Source organism: Puma concolor, chromosome B2 (genome assembly GCF_028749965.1).
Source record: "Puma concolor isolate L17-30 chromosome B2, mPumCon1.1.hap2, whole genome shotgun sequence".
NCBI classification, from domain to species: Eukaryota; Metazoa; Chordata; class Mammalia; order Carnivora; family Felidae; genus Puma; species Puma concolor.
The window spans coordinates 57,526,738-57,547,054 of record NC_141671.1 but is presented as its reverse complement, the minus strand read 5'-3'; positions in this window follow the sequence as shown (position 1 = coordinate 57,547,054).

The following is a 20,317-nucleotide window of genomic DNA, read 5'->3' as shown; positions in this document are numbered from 1 at the left end:
TTCATTCAGTCTATTTAGAGTGTTCATATTTAATGTAATTAGCAAAATAGTTTCCTACTCTTTTTCTTTTTACTTGTCCAGTTTTTTTCTTGTTTACTTCCTTCTAAAGTGGTTCATTTTTATGATTACATTTTTTCTAAAATATTGGCTTATTGGTAATACTTCTTTGCAATTTTTAGTGGTTGGTCTAGGATTCACACCATATATTTATAATTTATTATAATCTAATTTCAAGAAAAAATTTACTTCATGTATAGAGTGTAAGAGTCTTAGAACAGGATACCTGCTTTTCCTTTCATTCTTTTCCTTATGTTGTCAAACATTTTATGTTTATATATGTTATAATCTTTATAATAAATTATTATTTTCATTTAAACATTCAATTATCTTGTAAAGAGTTAAGAATATAAATAACTTTGGGGTATAGGTATTTTATATATTTTTATAATTATTTCTTATGTAGACAAAAATTTGCAATTGATAACATATTTCTTTTGGCTGAAGAAATTCCTTTTACTTTTCATTTAGTAGTACAGATCTTATAGCAATAACTTTCTTAAAGTTCTTGTTTGCCTGGAAAAATTCTTTGTGAGAGCTTCATAGTTTCAGCGAGAAGTCTACTGTTATATTTGTTGCTTTTTAGCCTCTGGCTAATTTCAAGATGGTTTTTTTTTTTTTTTTTTTGTCTTTACTTTTCATCAGATAATGGTAATCTTCTTATAATTTTTTAAAATCCTGCTTAGGGATCTCTAAGTTTCTTGGAACTTTTGTTTGCTTTCTTTCAATAATTTTGGGGATTTTTGGCTGTTATCTCTTCAAGTATTTCTTCTATCTGTTCTCAACTTCTTTGTCTGGGACTTCAGTTGCATATATATTAGATGATTTACTACTGCCTATCAACTTTTGTTGTTCTGTTCTGTTCTATTTTTCTCCCTTAGCAGTTTCCAAAATAACTAGAAATGTAAAACATATCAGAAATAAAGAATTAGCTAGTATATTCATTTCACTTTCTATGGTTCCCTATGTGTTAATTTATGTTATCTACCTTTCCACTAAAATCTCTTAAAATATTAATCATACAGAATACAGCTCTCATGAGATTTATGAAAGAGTATTTTGAAGGTTATTTGAAGAAACATTGAAAATATGATTTAAATATATTAAAAATATTTAAATGAATTAAGAAATGAGTGAATAAACAACGTAATGATGATATTCTGAATAAAGAAAGGTGAAAATCAGCAAATTGGTTTTGATTTTGCAATGATTATAATGTCAAAAACATATAAAATAGCAAAAACTAAGCATAGAAAAAAGATATTGAAATTAGCAAATTTAAGATACATTTCTAAAATGCACATGCAAATGTGAATGTGTATGTGTTGGGGGGTGGTTATCTCAGGTCAGTGTTCTTTATAGATATGAGTTTTCTATCCTTTCAAGACCTAAGTAAATAATTTTACAGTAATAGGAAAGATATGGTAGTAAGGGAAGTACGCTTTTATAATAGATATACAGGCTTTTTAAATAAAACTAAATTAGAATCTCCGCTCTACCTACTTAACTTTCTCAATGTGATAAAGTCATTTAAACTTTCTGAAGTATGGTTTTCTCATTTGTAAAATGAAGGCAGAGAGACTTCAGATTGTGTTTCAAATCTGGAGATGACAGCTGCCAAGAACCTGATGCATAGAAGCTACTCAATATATTGTGGCTGTTTTTGGGGGTAAGGGTGACGATATGGAGGGAAGGTTGTTATCATTTGTAGGTATGTTGAAAATGATGAAATTTTTACTTGTACTTTGATTTTATTTTAGTGACTAATGAGTTTTATAATCTTGAGATATATATTTAACTTTAATGAGACTGCTTTTTATGAAATAAAAATATACTTTATAGTGTTACTGTGAATGTTAGAAAAATATACATAAAGTGCCTAAAATACCTATCGGTAAACACTCCAAAAATAATAGTTATTGTTCTTATTAGTAAGTAATACTGCTATTATTTTGACGTTTCTTATGAAAGTCATCTGTTCATATCTAAGAAACTACTCTTAAATATTAAACCAAAATTTACCTTTATTATTCATAAGACTTCTACCCATTTTTTTAAACATGCTATTTCTAATGTGCTTCTCTTGCTCTTTGCACTAAGATTTCAACAATTTATGTTTCATGTGGTTCATTTTACTCTTAGCTATTGTTCTCTTATGTCATCATTAATCTCAGGGCCCAAACTTTCAGAAAATTCCTACCTTCATCTATTTCAGATCATCAAATAGAAATCTGTTCTAGATCATCGGGCATAGTTTATCTAAGTGAGCTTTTATCTTAGAAATGTGTCATTAATATTAGATTGTCTTGGATATATATGAATACGAATCAGTGATATGACTACACTTTCCATTTCTCTTATTCCTCTGCCTTTACTGCTTAAGGAGACCAACAGTCATACATGCTACTCACCACTTTGCTAGTTCCAGCTTTATAAAAATACCAGTATTCTCTGATGTGAAGTCTTATGACATATGCTCTTAATTTCACAAATATTTCATTGTTATAGTCTTTGAGGTTTTATGCACTTCCCTTATTTAAAAATGCATTATTGGCGAAGATTTTCTTATAATTAAAAAAATTTTAAATAGTTAAAAAACTATAAACAGTTTTAAAGAGAGTAACACAAAGAGTATGATTTTCATTTTTTAAGCTGATAACTGTAGTTGCCACATTTTGAAAAGAGTCTCAAGTAATTAGTCTGAGCAATAAAAATCATATAAAGCACTACATGATTGGTCTTTTGAATAAGGTATAGACAGATATCTCCTAAAAAAAAGAGTGGTTAGCTTTTCAGAGAGGATCTGGAAGTCGTTTTGTAGAACAGGAGCTATCAGATTTAGTTTTTAAAAATGGCAGGAATTTTCAGGGTAGAAAAAGGGGATTATCCAAAAGCAAAAGAAGTGCATGAAAAAGAAAACAAATTTAAAGTGTGTAATGCATTTATCAAATACTGAAATTTTCAGGAGGTTAGAGTGTTATTGCCCAATTAATATATCTGAAAAGTTGAGCCATTCAATGTTTATTGATTAAGTGGGACAAGGGGAAAAGGGAAGGTGGTAGGAAAAGAAGGAAGGGAGGGAGGAACTGAGGAATGAAGAAAAGTAGGCTGAGCCAGGAAAGGCAAGAAAGATATTTCTTCATCTTAAAGGGAGGCTAAGAGACACTTACAGATACCACAGTAGGGAAGCCTACAAGTGACAGGAATAGAGGAACAAAAGGCGTTTTTCCTATGATGTATGTGATAGTTAAAAATAAATTTATAGGAAGTTTATTTCAAAGTTACAGTAAGAGTGTCATAAAAACTGATAAGTTTGAAGGCTTTGAAAGTAGCCTTAAGAGCCTTATTGACTCAAATCAGAGAGCTGTCATCTCAAAATACTAGATTCATCAAGCAATTGGTTGGCAGAAGTGGAATTTAGGATCTGGTTTCAATTTAATAGAACTAAATGGAAAGATGAACTAAGATTATAAGCCTTGATTCCTTCAGCTCTCTCAGAGTAACTCTGTGTGTCTACTCTCTGGACTTCTGACTTCTCTCTTCTAGTAAAGCTAAAGATACCAGTTATTTCAGTCACTCTCTAAGCTGGGCCTGTCACACAATATGATGAGAATAAAGCTGAACAAAGAGTGATGCTTAATACATACATTTGATAAAATTTCAGAACAGAATCGTCAACATTTTTATTCGTCATTAGGACCAGAAATTATAACAAACTTTTAAACTCACACAAGTAATTAGTAGCAGAATCTAGACCACAATCTAGACTCTCAACACCCACCTGTCTCCTCTTATCATAACAATGAAAAGGATGTAGTTTGCTTCCAGTAGTAAGGTGACACTTAACAGGATACAGATAATGACAGGAAAATGGGAGAAAGGTGCCATAAAGTATATGAAGAAGAAGGTCCTATATAACTGGGGAAGGGAGTGTCATTGTGTAGAGGTAAATTGCTTCTCCTACACAAGAAAGTTGAGTTCTTGAGGCGGGGCACCAAGGAGTCTAACAGTACACATCCTATGTATTGGAAAAGATGTCTTTTGGATTGTTTCTTAGGTTCCCAGATATGAGCATAAGCATTTATGAAAAAGAAGTTTGATGAAACCTGTCCCCACTTCTGGAACATAGAGATTTTATGCTGGTAGAGAAGTTACCTCAAGTGAGAAAGAATCAAAAAACATAAAGGTTAAATTTGGGACAGTAGTTTGTCATGAGCATGAAAGAATAAATCTCAGTGTAACACAAGTAATGAACTTGGATGTGACCCCAAGGAAACGGTTAGAAGTTCTGGAAGTGCCAGACCTCCATCTATGCACGTTAGAAGCAGGTTAATTACTAAGGGAATACATTCCCACATGTTTGGACTATCAATAGCAGAGATGATAAGGGAAGTAGGAGAAAAGAATAGGGTGGAGGTGCACTGAGGGCAAGAGAAATGATATTGTAAGTCCCTGGCATGAACTGAGGAAGAGGCAGAGAAGGGTGGATACACACTCTGTGTCCTAAATCATGAATTAGAGGCAGATGCAGCTGGGCTCCAAGTGGAACTACCATGTCCATGGTCTTCAAATTACCGGGCTCTCTGCTGTTGTACTTAGAGATTAATGAATTTACATATGAAGAACATCCATACCAAATTTATTGTTACCAGTCTTTTCAAGATGTGTTTCAATTTAATTATACACACATGAAATTTTTAAAAGATAGGTCAATATCTCAAATGTTAAAAGATTTTCCACTTTTTCTTCTTTTGTGGTTTTACTAATAACAGGCCTTTAAAATGAATTAATAACTCATTGGACAATAAATAAATATTTACAAAAAACAAAATTTTAGGATGTATATGAGGAGAAGCAGAATATATCACCCCAAAATATGGGATAAGGAATATCTTAAGCTAATTATTTTTAAGAAACAGAGGACAAAGAAGCTCTGAAAACGGAGTAAAAGTTACCCTTTGTAAGACACATTTATATTTACATGTGTAAGGAAAATCTCCATTAGTAAGACTGTCTCTCTGTACCAGGAAGAGGATGATTAAACCTCTGGAAGCTCTATGCATGGAGACTTAAATTTGCATAATAACTTTACCCTTGTGTACTATGCTTTCCCCAGTAACCTTACATACATATATGGCACAAATTCTGTTGTTAATCATGACAGCGAGTATTTAGAGTTCCTTTTTATTAATTTCCTTTATTAATTTAACTTAAATTTTGTTTAGTTCTAAACTTTTTTGCCAGTTACAAAAGCATGTAAATAATTACAAACTTTATGTTCAGACAGGGAAAATAAGCTCAAATATCTCCATATCACTATATCCACAACTGCTTCTTTAATGAGAAAATAAAAACAATGTGCATAAATTACTGCAATTTTATTTCTCCTTCCAGGGTCATATATTTGCTACCAAAAAAGAATGAATATTCAGTAGAATAGAATAGCTTTGGGAAGAATACACATAATGGCCTAATTCTACTTCCAGGGGATTAGTTTTTTTTTTTTTTTTTTTTAATTTTTTTTTTTTTTTTCAACGTTTATTTACTTTTGGGACAGAGAGAGACAGAGCATGAACGGAAGAGGGGCAGAGAGAGAGGGAGACACAGAATCGGAAACAGGCTCCAGGCTCTGAGCCATCAGCCCAGAGCCTGACGCGAGGCTCGAACGGACCGCGAGATCTTGACCTGGCTGAAGTCGGACGCTTAACCGACTGCGCCACCCAGGCGCCCCTCCAGGGGATTAGTTTTAAACCTCCTAAAATATACATTGTTCATAATTATCCGGTGTTTTGCTTCATATAAATTTTTGAAATTGAACTTTTAAAATTTGAAAATATTTTCAAAAAATATCTTATAAGTAGTTTAACAAGATGTTAAAAAACAAATTCAACTGAGTAAATTTTAAAGATCTTGTGGCCTATATTCAATGATTCATGAATTGCGCATATAGGAGGAGCTGTGCAAAGAACTTTTATAGGCAGAAGGGACTGGGAAGAAAGAGGTTATACTAGACAAAAAAGCAGATTGGTACGACAAGGTCAGTTTTCGTTAGGGGAGAAAAAGGGTCTATCAGGCAGATTACCTAACTAGAGCTTATTGGGGAATTCCTGATTGAGTGGTTTAAGGCTCCATTGTTGGGAGATCCAAAACTGTATTTAAGTTTCAATTAGGGGACAAGGGGCTTACCATAACTGACTCCATTTTGGGCTTGTTGCCTTATTTTAAACAAAGATAAAAAATAAATGAGCATTAAACATTTTGATTTATTTAAGCAATCTATGCTTTTCATCCTTTTGGGGAGGAGTCTAAATTTTTACTTTAATAATTTTTTTTTGTATTAAGTAATTACTTAGTCCACATGCCTTTTATTTTTTTATTATTTTTAATATGAAATTTATTGTCAAATTGGTTTCCATACAATACCCAGTGCTCATCCCAACAGGTACCCTCCTCAATACCCATCACCACTTTCCCCTCCCTCCCACCCCCCCATCAACCCTCAGTTTATTCTCAGTTTTTAAGAGTCTCTTATGGTTTGGCTCTCTTCCTGTCTTTATTTTTTTCCTTCCCCTCCCCCATGGTCTTCTGTTAAGTTTCTCAGGATCTACATAAGAGTGAAAATATATGGTATCTGTCTTTCTCTGTATGACTTATTTCACTTAGCATAACACTCTCCAGTTCCATCCACGTTGCTACAAAAGGCCATATTTCATTCTTTCTCATTGCCAAGTAGTATTCCATTGTGTATATAATTCACAATTTCTTTATCCATTCATCAGTTGATGGACATTCAGGCTCTTTCCATAATTTGGCTATTGTTGAAAGTGCTGCTATAAACATTGGGGTACAAGTGCCCCTATGCATCAGCACTCCTGTATCCCTTGGGTAAATTCCTAGCAGCTCTATTGCTGAGTCATAGGGTAGATCTATTTTAAATTTTTTGAGGAACCTCCACACTGTTTTCCAGAGTGGCTGCACCAGTTTGCATTCTCACCAACAGTGCAAGAGGGTTCCCGCTTCTCCACATCCTCTCCAGCATCTATCATCTCCTGATTTGTTCATTTTAGCCACTCTGACTGGAGTAAGGTGGTATCTCAGTGTGGTTTTGATTTGTATTTCCCTGATAAGGAGTGATGTTGAACATCTTTTCATGTGCCTGTTGGCCATCTGGATGTCTTCTTTAGAGAAGTGTCTATTCATGTTTTCTGCCCATTTCTTCACTGGATTATTTGTTTTTTGGGTGTGGAGTTTGGGAAGTTCTTTATAGATTTTATACTAGCCCTTTGTCTGATATGTCATTTGCAAATATCTTTTCCCATTCTGTTGGTTGCCTTTTAGTTTTGTTGATTTTTTCCTTTGCAGTTCAGAAACTTTTTATCTTCATGAAGTCCCACTAGTTCATTTTTGCTTTTAATTCCCTTGCCTTTGGAGATGTGTCAAGGAAGAAATTGCTGTGGCTGAGGTCAGAGAGGTTTTTTCCTGCTTTCTCCTCTAGGGTTTTTATAGTTTCCTGTCTCACATTCAGGTCTTTAATCCATTTTGAGTTTATTTTTGTGAATGGTGTAAGAAAGTGGTCTAGTTTCATCCTTCTGCATGTTGCTGTCCAGTTCTCCCAGCACCATTTGTTAAAAAGACTGTCTTTTTTCCATTGGATATGCTTTCCTGCTTTGTCAAAGATTAGTTGGCCATACTTTTGTGGGTCTAGCTTTGGGGTTTCTATTCTATTCCATTGGTCTATGTGTCTGTTTTTGTGCCAATACCATGCTGTCTTGATGATGACAGCTTTGTAGTAGAGGCTAAAGTCTGGGATTGTGATGCCTCCTGCTTTGGTCTTCTTCTTCAAAATTACTTTGGCTATTCGGGGCCTTTTGTGGTTCCATATGAATTTTAGGATTGTTTGTTCTAGCTTCAAGAAGAATGCTGGTGCAATTTTGATTGGGATTGCATTGAATGTGTAGATAGCTTTGGGTAGTATAGACATTTTGACAATATTTATTCTTCCAACCCATGAGCACGGAATGTTTTTCCATTGCTTTGTATCTTCTATTTCCTTCATAAGCTTTCTATAGTTTTCAGCATACAGATCTTTTACATCTTTGGTTAGGTTTATTCCTAGGTGTTTTATGATTCTTGTTGCAATTGTGAATGGGATAAGTTTCTTTATTTGTCAGTTGCTTTATTACTAGTATATAAGAATACAACTGATTTCTGAACATTGATTTTGTATTCCGTGACTTTGCAGAATTCATGTATCAGTTCTAGCAGACTTTTGGTGGAGTCTATCAGGTTTTCCATGTATAATATCATGTCATCTGCAAAAAGTGAAAGCTTGACTTCATCTTTGCCAATTTTGATGCTTTTGATTTCCTTTTGTTGTCTTATTGCTGATGCTAGAACTTCCAACACTATGTTAGACAACAGCGGTGAGAGTGGACATCCCTGTCGTGTTCCTGATCTTAGAGGGAAAACTCTCAGTTTTTCCCCATTGAGGATGATATAGCTGTGGGCTTTTCATAAAGGGCTTTTATCATGTTTAAGTATGCTCCTTCTATCCTGACTTTCTCGAGGGTTTTTATTAAGAAAGAATGCTATAGGGGCGCCTGGGTGGCACAGTCGGTTAAGCGTCCGACTTCAGCCAGGTCACGATCTCACGCTCCATGAGTTCGAGCCCCGCGTCGGGCTCTGGGCTGATGGCTCAGAGCCTGGAGCCTGTTTCCAATTCTGTGTCTCCCTCTCTCTCTGCCCCTCCCCTGTTCATGCTCTGTCTCTCTCTGTCCCAAAAATAAATAAATGTTGAAAAAAAAAAAATTAAAAAAAAAAAAAAGAAAGAATGCTATATTTTGTCAAATGCTTTTTCTTCATCAATTGACAGGATCATATGGTTCTTTTCTTTTCTTTTATTAATGTGATGTATCACATTGATTGATCACGAATGTTGAACCAGCCATGCATCCAACAAATGAATCCCACTTGATCATGGTGAATAATTCTTCTTATATGCTGTTGAATTCGATTTGCTAGTATCTTATTGAGAATTTTTGCATCCATATTCATCAGGGATATTGGCCTATAGTTGTCTTTTTTTACCTCGTCCCTGTCTGGTTTAGGAATCAAAGTAATACTGGCTTCATAGAATGAGTCTGGAAGTTTTCCTTCCCTTTCTATTTTTTGGAAAGCTTGAGAAGGATAGGTATTATCTCTGCTTTGAATGTCTGGTAGAATTCCCCAGGGAAACCATCTGGTCCTGGACTCTTATATTTTGGGAGATTTTTGATAACTGATTCAATTTCTTCACTGGTTATGGGTTTGTTCAAGTTTTTTATTTCTTCCTGTTTGAGTTTTGGAAGTGTGTGGATGCTTAGGAATTTGTCCATTTCTTCCAGGTTGTCCATTTTGTTGGCATATAATTTTTCACAGTATTCCCTGATAATTGCTTGTATTTCTGAGGGATTGGTTGTAATAATTCCATTTTCATTCATGATTTTATGTATTTGGGTCATCTTCCTTTTATTTTTGACAAGCCAGGCTAGAGGTTTATCAATTTTGTTTATTTTTTCAAAAAACCAACTCTTGGTTTCATTGATCTGCTTTACAGTTTTTTTAGATTCTATATTGTTTATTTCAGCTCTGATCTTTATTATTTCTTTTCTTCTGCTGGATTTGGGGTATCTTTGCTGTTCTGCTTCTATTTCCTTTAGTGTGCTCTTAGATTTTGTATTTGGGATTTTTCTTGTTTCTTAAGATAGGCCTGGATTACAATGTATTTTCCTCTCAGGACTGCCTTCACTGCATCTCAAAGCATTTGGATTGTTGTATTTTCATTTTAATTTGTTTCCACATATTTTTTAATTTCTTGTCTAATTGCCTGGTTGACCCATTCATTCTTTAGTAAGGTGTTCTTTAACCTCAATGCTTTTGGATGTTTTCCAGACTTTTTCCTGCAGTAGATTTCAAGTTTCACAGCATTGTGGTCTGAAAGTGTGCATGGTATGAACTCAATTCTTGTATACTTATGAAGGGCTGTTTTGTGATCCAGTATGTGATCTATCTTGGAGAATGTTCCATGTGCACTTGAGAAGAAAATATATTCTGTTGCTTTGGGATGCAGAGTTCTAAATATATCTGTCAAGTCCATCTGGTCCAATGTATCATTCAGGGCTCTTGTTTCTTTATTGATCCTGTGTCTAGATGATCTATCCATTGTTGTAAGTGGGGTATTAAAGTCCCCTTCAATTACCACATTGTTATCAATAAGGTTGCTTATGTTTGTAATTGTTTTATATATTTGGGGGCTTCCGTATTCGGCGCATAGACATTTATAATTGTTAGCTCTTCTGATGGATAGACCCTGTAATTATTATATAATGCCCTTGTTCATCTCTTGTTATAGCCTTTAATTTAAAGTCTAGTTTGTCTGATATAACTATGGCTACTCCAGTTTTCTTTTGACTTCCGGTAGCATGATAGATAGTTCTCCATCCCCTCACTTTCAATCTGAAGGTGTCCTCAGGCCTAAAATGAGTCTCTTGTAGACAGCAAATAGATGGGTCTTGTTTTTTTTATCCATTCTGATACCCTGTCTTTGGGTTGGAGCATTGCGTCCATTTACATTCAGTGTTGTTATTGAAAGATATGGTTTTAGAGTCATTGTGATGTTTGTAGGTTTCATGCTTATAGTGACGTCTCTGGTACTTTGTGGTCCTTGCAACATTTCATTCACAGAATCCCCCTTAAGATCTCTGGTAGAGCCAGTTTGGTGGTGATGAATTCCTTCATTTTTTGTTTGTTTGGGAAGACCTTTATCTCTCCTTCTATTCTGAATGACAGACTTGCTGGATAAAGGATTCTCAGCTGCATATTTTTTTCCATTCATCACATTGAAGATTGACTGCCATTCCTTTCTGGCTTTCCAAGTTTCAGTAGATAGGTCTGCCACTAGTCTCATGGGCCTCCCTTTGTAAGTTAGAGCCTGTTTATCCCTAGCTGCTTTCAGAATTTTCTCTTTATCTTGTATTTTGCCAGTTTCATTATGATATGTTGTGCAGAAGATCAATTCAAGTTACGTCTGAAGGGAGTTCTCTGTGCCTCTTGGATTTCAATGCCTTTTTCCTTCCACAGATCAGGGAAGTTCTCAGCTATGATTTATTCAAGTACACCTTCAGCCCCTTTCTCTCTCTCTTCTTCTGGAATTCCTATGATACAGATATTGTTCTGTTTGATTGCATCATTTAGTTCTCTAATTCTCCCCTCATACTCCTGGATTTTTTGTGTCTCTTTTTCTCAGCTTCCTCTTTTCCATAATTTTATCTTCTAATTCACCTATTCTCTTCTCTGCCTCTTCAATCTGAACTGTGGTCGCCTCCACTTTATTTTGCACCTCATTTATAGCATTTTTTAGCTCCTCATGACTATTTCTTAGTCCCTTGATCTCTGTAGAAATAGATTCTCTGCTGTCCTCTATGCTTTTTTCAAGCCCAGCGATTAATTTTATAACTATTATTCTAAATTCTTGTTCCATTATATTGCTTAAATTGTTGTTGATCAATTCATTAGCTGTCACTACTTCCTGGAGTTTCTTTAGAGGAGAATTGTTCTGTTTCTTCATTTAGGGTAGTCCCTGCAGTGGTTCCAAACTGCAGGGCACATTCCCTGTGCTGTCTGGGTAACTTGTGTTGGTGGGCAGGGCCACAGTCAGACCCAATGTCTGCCCCCAGCCCACCGCTGGGGCCACAGTCAGACTGGTGTGTACCTTATCTTCCCCTCTCCCAGGGGCAGGACTCACTGTGGAGTGGTATGGCCCCTGTCTTGGCTACTTGCACACTGCCAGGCTTGTGGTGCTGCTTTGATGGGATCTGGCATATTAGCCGGGGTGGATCTGCAAGTTGCACAGGGGCAGGAGGGGCAGGCTTATCTCACTTTGCCTTCGGTGGTTCCCTGTGGGAGGGGCCCTGCAGCACCAGGAGGGAGGCAGACTCATCAGAGGGATGGATCCACAGAAGCACAGCACTGGGCGTTTGCATGGTGCTTCGGCTGTGGGATGGGAGAGGGAGATGGTGCTTGCCAGTGCCTTTGTTCCCCTGCCAAGCTGAGCTGTGTCTTCTGGGACTCAACACCTCTCCCTCCCAGCTCTCCGAGAGCAGAGCTGTCGACTTTTAACATTCCAAATGTTAAGTCCCACTGGCTGTCAGAACTCACACAGTCCGGCCCCTCCACTGTTGCAAGCCAGGCTCGGGGGCTCTGCCTTGCTCGGCAGACTGTCCCTCCACCACCCTGGTTCCTTCCCGCCAGTCCGTGTAGCAAGCACTGCCTCGCCACCTTTCCTACCCTCTTCCGTGGGCCTCTTGTCTATGCTTGGCTCTGGAGAGTCCATTCTGCTAGTCTTCTGGCGGTTTTCTGGGTTATTTAGGCAGATGTGGGTGGAACCTAAGGGATCAGCAGGACCAGGTGAGCCCAGCGTCCTCCTATGCCGCCATCTTCCCCCCAAATGCCTTTTAATCTGCTCATGTGAGATACAATTCTATGTTGTAGCAGATCAAAATAATACATTCTGACATGTTCTGATTCTAAGTGGGATCTGAATATTTTATAGTGAGAAATAATTAAGCAGAACATTGATTTATCTAAAATCCTTACTGAAGCAGATACCTTGTGGTTCTGTTCAAAGTAATCACCTTATTTTTTCTAGAATATCCAATTTTCCATGTAAACAAGAGAATAAAATGGGCATGTGCTCCTACTGGTAAGGCTCTTCTTACTAGCCATCACTTAAAGCAGTGTTATTTCTGATACCAGAACTACGCACCTCCACAGTGATCTGACCATTATTTTCTTTGAATTTTCCTAGAACATAAATTTAAGACCCTTTAAGTAACATGAAACAACCAATGAATGACTCACTATATATATTTCATGAATAATATATATAAATATTTATGAATATATGTACTTATTCTCAGAATGAATTATATCTTGCTATATTTTAACAGTGTTTGAGATTTATTTTCTTCTAAAAGACTATGGTTTTGAAACCCCCTTTTTATATATAGATTATTTGATATCTCATTTTATTTTTTTAATTTTTAAATGTTTTTATTTATTTTTGAGATAGAGACAGAGCATGAGCAGGGGAGGGACAGAGAGAGAGGGAGACACAGAATCTGAAGCAGGCTCCAGGCTCTGAGCTGTCAGCACAGAGCCCGACACGGGACTCGAACTTACAGACTGTGAGATCATGAGCAGAGCTGAAGTTGGACACTTAACCCACTGAGCCACCCAGGCTCCCCTTTAATCTCATTTTAATCAGACTTGTAGTTATCAGATATGTGCAGATTCCAAATAAGTAATAGATTTACATAAATAGAAATTATATTTATTCGAAGCTTTATGGGAAATGAATTAATCTGGTCTTAAAATTTTAGTATTCTTTTGCATTTTAAGTTGACTTTGGCTCAGTGTGATATTCAAAATTACTTTAACAAGGAAAGAAAGACATAATGATTGAACAGATATTCTTTGACATCATCCATTTCCAGGACCTGTTTAATTTAAAAAGTTAGAGGATTGAATGACACATTTTTCCTTCATTTAGTTTCCTTTATGTGATCTTGTTATATACCCAGCTGCATGATCCAAACATCACGTGTGTGTGTGTGTGTGTGTGTGTGTGTGTGTGTGTGTGTGAAAAAGAAGAACTAATGGCACCCAACCTGCTAAGTCAGAAAGCATGCACCTCTTGATCTCAGGGTCATGAGTTTGAGCCCTGCGTTGGGTGTAGAGATTATTTAAGTAAAACTTAAAAGAAGAAAAAGAGGAGAATGAGAGGGAGAAGGAGGAATAAGGGAAAGAAGGGGAAAGGGAGGGTAAGTAAGGGGGGAAGGGTAAGAGAAAGGGAAGGGGAATGGAAGGAAGGAAGGAACGAAGGAACAAAGGAAGGGAGGGAGGGAGGGAGGGAGGAAGGAAGAAAAAGACACACAGGAAAGGATATAAATGCAATGAAACAGAGCAACAAAAAACAGAAACAAAGAGAAGCACAGAGAGATAGAAGCAAGAAAAAGGAGCTTTTATTAATCTTTTATTAATCTTTCTCAAAATGTCTATTTGTGCAAAGAGTTTTTCCCTTCTTTTGCTAGGCATAAGGTCTTGGAAACTGGCACCTAAAAGAGAAGGCCCTATTGCATAGTGGTTTAGAACATGGGCTCTGAAGTCAGACTACCAGACAGTAATTTTATTTCCACCATGTAGTAACCATGTGACCTTGAGTAAGCTACTTAGCCATTCCAAACCTCAGTTTCATCAAATGTGATACAGAGAAAATAACAGTATTCACTTCTTCTGTGAAAATAAATGGATAGCTTGTACAATGCTTAGCAATGCACCAGGTATAAGTTAAGTGCTCAAAGACTATTATAATTATGATTATTATGATTATTACTACAGCACATAGAAGAGATAAATAGGAATCTTTGGTGCTCTAATCAGATGATAAATTTTATGTATTTAAAAAGTATTTTTAACCAAAATAAATAGGAAATAACTTTACATCTACTCTAATCGGTGGACAAGTGATCAGTAAATATTATACCTGAAATTATTTTAACCTTATAAACTTTCCAAGGAGATATTACCAGCATCCACTGAATGAGATTACTAGCTATTAGAGCCACTGAAAAATTCCAATCTTGTTTTTCTAGATTTTTATTTTTATTTTAGAACCCTGGGCCTACCACAATGAATAGTTGCAATGAACCCCAAATAAAGAAAGGTGAATTTTTTTAAGTTTATTTATTTATTTTGAGAGAGAGAGAGAGCATACACAAGCGTGAGCATGCTGTCAGCACAGAGCTGGATGTAGGGCTCAAACTCATGAACCATGAGAGATCATGACCTGAGCTAAAATCAAGAGTCATATGCTTAACCAACTGAGCCATCCAGGCACCCCAAAATGGTGAATTTTTATATGTAGTTTTGGCCATAATTATCTGTTTCGTTTTGAAGGGAATTTAGTAAAAATACACATTTTTTGGAATATTTGACATAAAATGTGACATAAAGTATTTTGTATAGAAATAGATACCTGAAAGAAAAATTGAAGCTGCTCTTGTGTTGTGATACTAAGATTCTTCTTAGAATTTACAAAGCTGAATTAAAAAAATTGAGCATATTTTCAAAAGAAGAAAGAACATCAAGTTTTCTGATCTCTTACCCTTGATGTTCTAACTCCATATTGCTGTTTAAATGTAGCTTGCATAAGGTCATTCAGACTGAATCCATATTAATTTCTACATCTTGACCCACAACCATACTTGTCCATATCCTAAAGCTTGAAAAGAGGCCAAGCATATGCCCACAATCTTTGTTCCTTTTTAAATAAAAAACAAAAAACAAAACAAAAAAAAAAACAGGCAGAGATTAAGACAGGGATAAACATGTTTAATGTCTACCTATTCTTCATGCAGAATATTGGATTAGAGAGCCTGGATTATAATTTATTAATGTCATAAAATAAAAGAGCTCCAGAATTACACAGTGAAAACTGTGGATCACTCAATGGATCTTTGAAATGAAATTGCCTATATGTTGAATCTGTCAGTCGAGATCATATTTTAGAGTTAATTTAAAGGGGAAGAGTTGGTAAGAATCAGAATTAACAGAAGAGATATGGATGGTTTTAGGGACAAAATTTTTTATTTGCCTTGATTTGAACTTTTAAATGAATAAATGAGAAAATATTATTGAATGTAATCCAACTAGAGAAGAATTTAAGAAGTATGAATTTTAAATATTTTTATCTCTGGACTGAGTAGTTGAGAGCTCACATGCTAACTATAAATTTGCTTATTTCACTCACGACCTACAATTTAGCCTACTTTTAGTCCCCCACTCCCACCCCTAAATTGTGTTGAAATCTAGGGTGGAATTTCTAACACCCATACATATTTTTTTCCTTTCCTTCACCTTTATCCCATCCCATGCTTGAGGTCTACATATCAATATTCTCTTCCATGGTACACATTTAGGATAATAGTTTTTAGTAATAATGTAGGATAATTTCTTAGCTTATGGATATCCTTGTGGAAATGTTTTCTAACGTACTTTCTTGTCACCAACACAGAATCTGAGAAAAATCATCCTTCTCTATTCTTACTGTGCATTTCTCTGCTTTTAGCACTTTTTAAATTTTGTTACAATAATTGATTTTCTCATCTGTTTTTCTCTACTAGTTTATAAGTTCATTAAAGGAGCTATTGTTACTTATTCATCTTGGAATAGTCAGCACATAACATTTTGTGTGGTATTGTACTAAGAATTCAATCCATATTTGAAATAATGAATAAATGAGTAGATGACATGAGTGTAAAAGGAGAAAATAATGGAAAAGCACATTTCTCACAGGAAGTATTTATGAAGAGAATTTTTCAGGACCTCATGTGTCTATAAGTTTTGCAGAGACAAAAATAGACTAATTTATGGTTCACTCTTACCTCTTAAGATTTTTCCTGCCTTCACAAAATCTTTTGGAACACGCCATATATTATGGCTTAGTCTAGAGGAAGAGTTCCAATAATTGAATTGGTTAGAAAAATGGTGAATAAGTAGATTCCCCAACCAATAGGTCTTGTTAAGATAAATGCATTGCAGTATTTTTTGTTGTTTCAGTCTTTTCAGGTTTCTTTCTCATCGTCATACATAATATAGGACCTGTTTAATCAATGACATGTTTTTAAGGTTCAAGTCAATGGAGAAGTGTAGGAAAATCAATTTGTAAATTTATAATTCATAACTCAGGCTGGAACACTGTTCTTGTTTACAGCTATTTCTTTATGATGTTAACTAATTGTTACTATCAGAGGGCTTGTAACAATTATTTTTGGTTTCTGTCTGTTGATTTCAATAAAATAGAGGTTGAGCACAGTGAATTTCACTATTTGGTTGTCAAAACACAGCATAATGTTATTGAGTAAACTAAGGTTAATTACACATTATTTTAAATCAAACACTTATAGTGGCTAGAGTTTAGCTCACAGACAGAAGCATGAATAGTATTTGATATTCAAGCACTAAATCATCAGGTAAATTTCTAAAGCTTTGTTTGTGTGGATACTTTTAGGGGAGTACAAGAAAACTAAGAACAGTTGTGAGGTGTTCCAAATATGGGAAGCTTCTGGACTCATCCTTTGTTGAAATTTTCTTACTTATTTATGTGTTAAGAAATCACAGTGGAAAACCATGAATCAATTTTGAAATTAGCTGTAATGAATAGTCGATCTAAAACTTTGAAGGAATAACCAACTCTGTAGTTTACTCTTCACATTTGCTATAATAAATGACAACACTTGATAAAAGAATATATTTAATTTAGCATTTTTTTATATCTTCAAGAATTTTTTTTACAAGCTAAAGCCAATGATCATATATTTTCTTAGCTCATGGTCACTGGTTGAAAGGATTTCTGAACGTAGGGTTTCCAGATAAAATACAAGAAATTCATTTAAATTTGATTTACAGATGAACAATGGGTAAGTTTTTAGGATAAGTATGTATGTAATATTTGGGACATAATTATAAATAGGTATTTGTTATTTAGCATTCAAATTTAGATGGGATGGAGCACCTGGGTGGCTCAGTTGTTAAGCATCCGACTTTGGCTCAGGTCATGATCTCACAGTTTGTGAGTTTGAGCTCCGAGTCAGGCTCTGTGCTGACAGCTCAGAGCCTGGAGCCAGCTTTGGATTCTGTGTTTCCCTCTCTCTCTGTCTCTGTCTCTTTCTCAAAAATAAATAAACTCAAACTTAAGTGAGAATCTTGTGTTTTTAGTTGCCAAAGTGGCAACATTGGTTATAGGAGTTCTTTTAGAATGGATTATAACAAATAGGTACATACTAGATAATTTACTTTCTTTAGAGTGTCACCCTCTTAAAAGTATGAACATCGGGCACCACATACTCTTATTGATTCCTAAGTTTCAGTATATGAGAAGCTGTCTCATGGCCGTCAGAATATTTAGAAATTATTGAGTCTTATTATTAGTCAGGAGAGAAAAAAGAAGTGAATTAATGGTTAAGGTTAGGGTTATGTAGATATAGTTTGTTTTTCTTTGAGGCAGGAGTTTAATGGAATGTGCTGGAAAACTGCTAAAATGCTAAAACTAGATTAGTAAAGAGTGTAACTTTGGTCTGATTTTTGCTTTTGAGATCCTAGGAGATAATCTCTAAGTCTTTGGAATGTCATGCCCAGTAAGAGTGTCTTTGTTTGCCTGGGGGCTTTGGACCAGCCACATAGTAATAATGTGATTTAGGGTGGAGGCTTTGAGCCACTTCAACAAGGTAATGTAGGGTCTTGGCTTTGGGTTCTGCATGGGATTTCAGCTCAGCCTCTTAAAAGACTAGAGACTGAGGTAAGCCGCTTGGATAGTCAACGAGGCTTATGTGATAGAACTGTAATAAAAACTCCAGACCTCATGACATGGGTGAGCTTCCCTGGTTGGAAGTACTCCCTGTGTGTTGTCACACTTAGATTCCAAGAGGCATTACAACTGTCTGTGACTCCATAGAGACAGGACATCTGGAAGCTCCATGTTAGGAACCCTCCTGGACTCTGCCCTATGCCTTTCTTCCTGTGGGTGATTTTAATCTGTATCCTTTCCCATGCACTGTGACCATAAAGATAACAGCTTTCAGTGAGTTCTGTGAGTCCTTCTAACAAATTATCAAAATTGAAGGTGATTTGGAGAACCCTCCCAAACCTGCAGTTGAAGAAAGTGTTCTGTGGTCTGTATCCTCATAACTGCACCCCTCAATTTGGTTTTACCTATAAAGAAATATCAATTCAATTGGTAAAAAACTTTTAAAAATCAAAATAAACACCAAAAGGAGGGATCTAATTTTATACTAGTTATCTGTTGTTGCATAATAAATTAGATCAAAATTTTGTGACTTAAAACACCTTACTGTTAGTTTTGTAGATAGATTGAGCTCAGCTTGGAATCTCTCTCTTCACGAAATTGGTTTAGGTTTGTCCACAACATGGTAGGCTCAAGGTATCAGACTTCTTACAACAGTCCAACACCCCTCTGAACAAGTACTCTAAGACCACAGGAAAGCTGCAAGGCTTTTTTTTGACATAACCTTGAGAGTCACACAGCATCGGTTCATTTTTTTGAGTAAAAATTTAGTCATGTTGCTAATCCTAGTTTAAGGGGTTCATCTACATGAGAATATAAATGCTCAAAGGCATCATCCACTGGGTGACCATTTTTATGACCATAATAAAATACTCAATATGATACCAGAAAAGAGTTGTCCATCCATAATTAACAAAACACCAAAATTATTTTTAAATGTAGTTAAAACAAAGATATTTTCACATAAACAAAAATTGAGAGAGTATGTAACAGATTATTAGTAAAAGAAATTTTATTTTGTAATGTTTATTCACTTTTAGAGACAGAGACAGGACACGAGCAGGAGAGAGGCAGAGAGACAGGGGGACACAGAATCCGAAGCAGGCTCCAGGCTCTGAGCTGTCAGCACAGAGCCTGACTCGGAGCTCAAACTTACGAACTGTGAGATCATGACATGAGCCAAAGTCTGGCGCTCAACCGACTGAGCCACCCAGGTGCCCCAGTAAAAGAAATTTTAAATGAGTACTTTTGCTAGAAAGAAAATAATCCCAGATGGACGTATATGATAAAAGTAAGAAGAATGTGCAAAAAGACTGATAAGCTTATTGCCAAATCAAATAAGCATTGACTGAATAAGACGATGATAATAATATACTTTCTTGGTAAGTGACAGATTAAGTCAACAAAATTTAGTAAGAATTTAGAAAAATTATACATTACCACACAAGCTTCATCTAATAGACATATGTAAAATTCCACTGAAGAAGTTGACAATATATTTTCAAGATCATACCAAAAATTAAGAAAAGTAATTTTTAAGCATACTTTTTAAAGTTTATTTATTTATTTTGAGAGAGAGAGAGAGAGATCACGCAAGTCAGGGAGGGGCAGAGAGAGAGGGAGAAGGAGAGAATCCCAAGTAGGTCCACACTATCAGTGCAGAGCCCCATATGGGGCTCGAACTTATGAACCACGAGATCATTGACCTAAACTGAAATCCAGAATTGGATGCTTAACCGACCAAGCCACCCAGGCAGCCCAGGAAAAGTAATTTTAAAAGTAAATACAGATTATGATTATTTGAAATAAGGTTAAAAGCAATATTTAGCCAGAATTGAAATGTATAAGTATATAACTGTA